Below are 7838 nucleotides of genomic sequence, written 5' to 3' on the forward strand. Positions count from 1 at the left end.
CTGACCTGTTAGAAGTGACACTCGTAATGACCGTGGTAATTTGGAAATGCATAATTGTATAAGTGCAGATTCATTGTACGGTTCACTTAGGTACTGGTTTTGTTGTACCATGTGCTCAAAAAATTGCGTCACACTGGGAAAATTTGAGTTCTCGTAATTCGGCAAACTAATTAACTGATCTTTAATTCCGCGCTGTGTCGTCTTCGACCAGTACGCTGACAGAAAAGCATTCTGAAATTCCTCTACTGAATAGCATTGCCTCGCGATCGGTCTCATACGGGTTGCCGGTTCACCTTCCAAAAAACTGCAAATAAATTCAAGTTTGTGTGTTACAGGCCAAGTCGGTGGAAGAGCAAAGCTAAATTGTTGAATCCAATCCAATGGGTGAATCTGTGTTCTATCGTTTTTAAAAACTTTAAACTTTCTCACTGACAGAAAATGTTTGTAATCGAAATTATCATCTCTGTGTGATGGAACAGGTTCAGGATCGTAAGAGAATCTATTGAACTGTGGTTGATCGGAATCTAAGTCCCGTACTCTCTGTAGATTACCCAAGTTATACGCGCTGCGTGAGTCTGACACATGTTCATAAAGTGGCGTCTGTTGTGGTATGTTATTAACTGAAATGTTTTTCATCTCTGTTACTTCTTGTTGTAAATTTGACAACTTCCTACGTAACGTGTTGTTAGATGAATCGATCTCATTAATTGTCTGCTGTAAATTTTGAAATTCAGGTGTTTGGATAAATGAAACCGGTGCAGTATCGTCTGATTTATTGTCATTAGTATTTTCGATAACATCAATACGACTGGCCAATTCATCACATTTTTCAGTCAGTATTTTAACCTGATCATCGGTTTTAGAATCAGACGCATTAATCTGTTTTTGCAACTTACGCGTAGTTTCGCTCAGTTTTTTAACATCAGCTTTGATGACATCGCAATCCTATGTTAGATCTAATTGTTCGAATCTATCTGTCACTGTTTGAATATTTACTGTGTGTGTATCTGTTTTTGATTTAAGATCAGAATTTTCATCCCGTAATTTCGCGTTCAATTGTTCTATGGTATTAATTTTGTCGGACACTGTAGTAATATTATTGTCTACATACGTCTTCGCTTTCGCGAACATTTTACGTTTGTCCTCTTGTCTTTGTGCAGTGATTGTTTCCATGACTTGTCGTTTTACTTTGTTTTGATCTTGAATAAATTTGCGGAAACGCGTATCACTGTTCTGTATGTGCTGATTAAAGCGCTCGTTCACCTGAGTATTCTGTTGTTCGAATTTCGCGTCTATCTTTGCGTCCATAGTGCGCGAAAGTTCTACCGTCATTGCTTTAAACTCGTCCCGTAATTGTGCAGCTTTTTCAGAGCATTGTTTAGCGACTCCGCTAATTTCGTCTCTGAGTGTTTCTGTTGCGGCTGTTTGCATTTCCCTTAATTCTTGCGCAACAGACTTAATTTCTGCGCTATTTTTTCGTGAACAAGCCTCAATTTCCACGCGCAACTGTTCCTTAGTGTCATGGCACTGCGCGGCAACGGCTCTAATTTGTTCACTAAGCTGTCTGGAATTGTCGTCTAATTTTTTATTCTGTTGTCTGACCTGTTCACTAAGTTGTTTGAGATTTTCGTCATTATTGTCAAGTTTCTCATTTAAGTGTTTGTTATCTTCCCTAAGTTGTTTGAAATCTTCACTCTGTTTGTCTAATTTTTCATTCTGTTGTTTGTTTGATTCAAGAATTTGTAGCAACAATGCCTTAAGTGGATCCGACACAAAATTAGCATTTCTATTCTCCGTGCTATTTAATGGTGGATCTGAAATTGTCTTGTTTTGCGTGACCATTTGGTTATTCTGTAATTTACAGAAAGGTTTATCAGTCGGATGTACACTGTCAGACGTTATTTCGGAATTAAATAGATCCGTCGTACTTCCAGTACACTGTGCATTTTCATTCGAAAAATTTGTACATTACTTGGATTTTCTAAATCGGGTGTGTTAAGCTCGGCAGCGCTCATTACTATAGACCGCTCCGCGTCATCAATTGTCGTCAAATTAACAGACGAGACAATTGAGTTCGTTTGTTCATCATTAAGGTAAAAGTCATCATTAGTGGTTGGAATGCACTGATTGTTAGTGAACGCAGGATTGTCATCATTACACTGCGTGTCACAATTACTATCGGTCACGCTGTTTAAGTCGGTAATTTCATTCAAAATACCTCGCGATACACTATTCATAGTCTTTCGCGGCATTTTCACAATAGTCACAATTATTCACAAAAGAAATAAGCACAATGCAAAAGCAACACACAAATACAACAAAGCAACAAATTGCCGTTGACCTGTAGAAAGAAAGTCACAATATTATTAAAAGCGTTGCGCTAAATCCTAATTATATCTAAGCAAATAAGAGCAGATATCTGACTGTCGCTCAAAAGATTCTCAACGAAATTCGATCCTGGACTGGGTGTCGCCAAGTGTAACCTCCCCACAAAAAAATTTTACATGACAGTAATATTATTTAGGAATGCCAATGGACATTGCGCTAAGTGTAACCTCCCCACAAAAATTTTCTAAAGACAATACTTAATAGAAATGGAGCCAAGAAGCAATATCGTCCCCTCAGAAATATTTAAATAAAAAATATAATAATAAATGGGACCCAAGAATAACCTCCCTGCAATTAAATTTAATGACAATAAAAGTGAGAATCGCAATCTGACTCAAATATAAGTTCTTCACAAAAAATTAAGGTCCATTCAGTGATAAGAAAATCTCAGTGATAATAATGATTGAATTAAACCGAAATCTCGGTCTTTGGCCCTGTGCAAAAATCAAAATTAAATTCTTACCTCATTGCAACATCTAGTCAAATTTCTGCTCTTGTTATTGCGCACCGCTTGGAGGAACTGCATTGCAAATAATAATGTTCCCTTTTTTTTTTCTTTTGTAATCTAATTGAAAACTGAAACTTTTGTTTAGGGGAAGTGGAACGAAATAGTTACTTCAATTAAATGAAAATTTTATGTAAAATTGCTTTTGAAATCAAAGTTATTATTGGGGGCACTTGTTGAAAATGAGTTACAATAATTAAACTTTACATTATCTGATGATTATCTTAATTAACAGTATACCTCATTCAGCATCTTGACCAGTGTTGTCGCCAGACCACATCACGCAACCCCACTGGGCTGCTACCACTGACCGACCGCTCTGCATGACGACTACTGGCGTACTGCACGCCACTGAACAGAGCTACAGACTCGCAACGACTGACCGACAGACTCGCAACGACTGACTGACAGACTGAGAACCGCTCGCAACACTCGCGCGGTCAAGCGCATACTCTCTGGTCACAGATGCTACAATGCCTCGCCATCGCTGCTATGTTACATACGTGTTTCAATATGTAAAAACACCCGCGTATTCCAATATGACGATGAGTTAAAATTTCAAAGTAATCGGTGAAGAACTTTCGGAGATGTACGGTTTGGGAGGAACGAACATTTATATCTATATGCATAATAATGTAAATGCACATTTGTTCAAATTCGTACACTCCGAAAGTTCTTGACTGATTGCTTTGAAATTTCGACACAACATTGCATTCGAATACGCGCGTTTTTTATGTATCTATTTTTAATATAAGTAATACATAAATAAATACGTAATAGTATATAAAGGGAAAAGTTATTACCAAAAATTTCGAAAACTCCATGACCGATTTAAATCGGAATTTTACTCAATATTCTAATGAACATTCGGACGGACATAGGCTATGTGTTTCTAATATGCATGTGTAATAAATGGGTCAAATGGCTCTGAGCACTATGGGACTTAACATCTTAGGTCATCAGTCCCCTAGAACTTAGAACTACTTAAACCTAACTAACCTAAGGACATCACAAACATCCATGCCCGAGGCAGGATTCGAACCTGCGACCGTAGCAGTCCCCCGGTTCCGGACTGCAGCGCCTAGAACCGCACGGCCACCGTGGCCGGCGTGTGTAATATATAAAGGGGAAACAGTTTATAAAAAAACAGCACGATTTAGTTCAAATTTTTACACGCTACTGTAATAAACATTTGGATGCATAGACGCTATATATATATATATATATATATATATATATATATATATATATATATATGTATGTATGTATATATATATAGTGAAACGTTGTTATCAAACAGGAAGGTTGTATTTATGGCGTACTGGATTATGGTTAGAATACTACAAAAGAATCTGAATTTGCAATAAAGATAAGCCAGGCTAAAGATCACAGTGACTGGGGGGGAGGGGGGAAGGAGGTGCATAGAGTAGTGGGAGGAAATGGATACAGAAAGCGGAAAGGAGGAGATGGGGAAAGAGAGGGGGTGGAGTAGATGGACAAATAGGGCGAGGGGGGGTGGGGGGAGAGGGGTAATTCTGAATAAATTGTGAAAATATCTCTCCCTGTGATCGAGTATTTATCTGCTCTAACGTAACGTGCATAATAGCAGAGGATGGTCAAAACTTGGGCCTCTAGCACCGGCGAGTATTATCAAAAAAGCTATCTTCTCTACAGAGAAATATTGTGATTGTGCTGAAGTGATGTGGAGAAAGGCACAGAAGAGATGAACCAAAAGGGCAGGGCCCGGAGTTCAGGTACTGTTCTCCGATGCCAAGAGTCTCACTGTTTATTGCGTTGTTTAATACCGTACAGGTCAGAGACGCACGGGCTCATGCGTCAGGTGTGACTAAGAGCAGCATTCCGACAAAACATTTGCACAGAAAAGATGGCCAATTGTATTTTTAGGGATGCGTAACGCGGCTCTTTTGTCTCGGGAACGAAGTATGGAAAACAACAGAGTGAAGCAGAGGATCTCGCCGCGGCTGAAGTAAAGTTCAGGGACTACTGAATGAATCACCTCGACGCTGCACCGCACGGCAAGCACGGAAAGAACGTTACAACTTCTACGTCCCATCGACGACGAGGTTGCTACGGACAGCACACTCTGAAAATGGACATCTACGGTAAAACTAATCGGCCGTCTCCTTTTGAAAGAACATCGACGAACTTAGTTTAATCGATTTATGGAAAGCATTGAAAGCATTCAGCTGGATAAGGATTCGAATCTCACTCATACTAAATGCGACTCCAGTATTTGGGTTAGTTGATTTCGTTGTGAAAAACAGTATTCCCGTACTTACGAAGGATAAAAGAACGAACTCGTAAAATTACAGGTGAACATCATTAAAGCCGGTTAGCTGGAGAATTCTTGTGCACATTCTAAATTCGAATACAATCAAATTGCTTGAGAGAGAAAAGCTACTCTCCAGAAATTAGCATCGATTTAGAAAGCATCGGTCGAGTGAAACTCAGCTCGCCTTTTTTTCGCACGATATCCCGTGAGCTGTGGGTGAAGGGCAACAGATTTCATATTCCTACATTTGCGTTTGGCACAACGCCATACTGCAGACTGTTAACGGAGGTACGAGTATCCCGAATAAGTTCTCAGATATGTGAGAAGCACGAAGAATTCTTAAGTAATAAAGCCCAGTACGTCGTCCTGGAGAGCTCGTGTTCAGAGAAACAAAGACGGCTATTAGTGCCTCGGTGGGAGGGGCGAAGAGATTAGTGTTTAAGGTCCCGTCGACAACGAGGTTATTGGAGACGAAGCACGAGTTCTGATTGGGGAAGGATGGAAAAGGAAAGCAGTCGCGCCCTTTTGAAGGTATCATCGCGGCATTTGTCATAAGCTGTTTAAGGAAATCACGGAAAACCTAAATCAGGATGGCCAGACGCGAGTGTGAACCGTTGTCCTCCCGAATGCGAGTCCAGTGTGCTAGCCACTGCGCTACACCGCTCGAAGAGTGCCCCATAAAAGTATGACAGGATCACTCTTCTTCTCTACACACATAAAAGAAACGATTGATAGGATAAGCGGAAACCTGAGACTGTTTGTTGAAGAGGCATTTATACAGTAAAATGTCGTCTTTGAGTGATTGCAGGAAGATGCAGCCTGATTTCTACATAACTTCTGTTTGGTGTGATGAGTGGAAACTTGCTCTAAATGTGGAGAAACCTATCTTAATGCAGATGGGTAGGAAAAACATTACTGTAATGTTCGAAAAAAGTGTCAGTAGTGTGTTGCTTGACACAGTCACGTCGATCAAATACGTAGGAGAAACGTTGAAAAGTCGCCTCGAATGGAACGATCGCGTAATGTTAGTTGTAGAGAAGGCGTAACAATTCACAGGGGTACTGCTGCCAAATTCGTCAGCGTTGTTGCGATCAACGCGCGTGCGTTACGGAAGCGCTCAGTGGACTGTATTGGGAATACCTGGACAGAAGAAGTCCTTTTCACGAAACGCTATTGAGAACATTTAGAGAACTGGTATTTGTGCTAGTGCACAGGGTGATTCTACTGCCACCATCACACAGGAAGATTATAAATAAAGTTAAACTTTCAAACCGCTGTAGAAATAACACCACCGGTCAGAATGACTTCAAATTACAACTCAATATTACCGGAGAAAGGGGAAAGCGTATAGCGGAAGAAAAATAAGCAATTACAAAATGAAGCAATAGACGGCGCTATAAGCATCATAATCTAACAGTGGTCGACTACAAATGACAAATGAATCATGCAACAACGCGTAAGGTGTACGCTTGACGTTAAACAAACTGTACTGTTCAGTGCACATTAGTGTACAGGTGTGATACTGTTAGTTACGTAAGCCCATCCACTACGGCAAGGTCATATCATATCGGATGGGAAAAATCGGTTTTTAAGTATCCTGAGGCCAAAAACCGCATAAAAATCATCACTCGTATCGGTTTTTAATTCTCCTGTGGCCAAAAACCGCATAAAATGCATCAATCAAAATCAAATCGGATTATTAATTTCCGTGTGACTGGCGCAAAATATGTTCGATATTCCATCCACTCTATCGTGCAACAAGTTGAAATCGAGAAACAGCATGTTCCACTACTGATCCAGCTGTTTCCGGTGTCACGTTCAGAATGTGTTCCGCAATGCGTGCCTTTAATGCAGCTAAGTTTGCAATCGGTACACTGAACACAACATCTTTCAGATAGCCCCACAGCCAGAAGTCACACGGATTAAGATCAGGTGATCGGGGCGGGCAGGCTGTAGGGAAATGGCGGTTGATAATTCTAGCATTTCCCAAATGGCACTTCAGTAGCTCGATTTGCAATGTGCGGAGGTGCGCCATCTTGCATAAAAATGATCCCATCCACACATCCACGCTGTTGGAAACGTGGTTGCGCAAAAGACACTCATAGCGCTTACCAGTGACGGTACAGGTAACAGGACCGGAAGCAACTCTCTCTTCGAAAAAATATGGCCTTATGACAAATGATGCCGTAAAAGCCGCATCACACAGTGAGCTTTTCATGATGTAGTGGTACTGGTTGATTTGCGTGTCGTTTTTGCGCTGCCCATATCCGACAATTCAGTGTATTGACATATCCTGTCAGGTGGAAGTGGGATTTGTCTGTCCACAAAATCTTCCACGGACAATCGTTGTCCACTTCCAAGAGAGCAAGAAATTCTAATTCTCTCTTGCTGGCAGGTCAACAGGAAGCAACTCCTCCACATGGGTAATTTTGAATGAATAGCAAAGAAGGATGTTTCGTAGGATTTTACGCACCGTGCTCACGGGTATGTCCAATGTTCGGGCTATTCACCGTTCACTACTCGTGTGCACACCACCACTCGTCTCCTTCTGCACTCCTGCGGCCACTGATTCAACTGACGTCGAATCAGTTCGTTTCCTCTCTCTACCAGGTTGCACACCAAAAGAACTCGTCTTTTCGAATTTCCGAATCA

This window comes from Schistocerca serialis, chromosome 1 (genome assembly GCF_023864345.2).
Source record: "Schistocerca serialis cubense isolate TAMUIC-IGC-003099 chromosome 1, iqSchSeri2.2, whole genome shotgun sequence".
In the NCBI taxonomy this organism is placed as follows: domain Eukaryota; kingdom Metazoa; phylum Arthropoda; class Insecta; order Orthoptera; family Acrididae; genus Schistocerca; species Schistocerca serialis.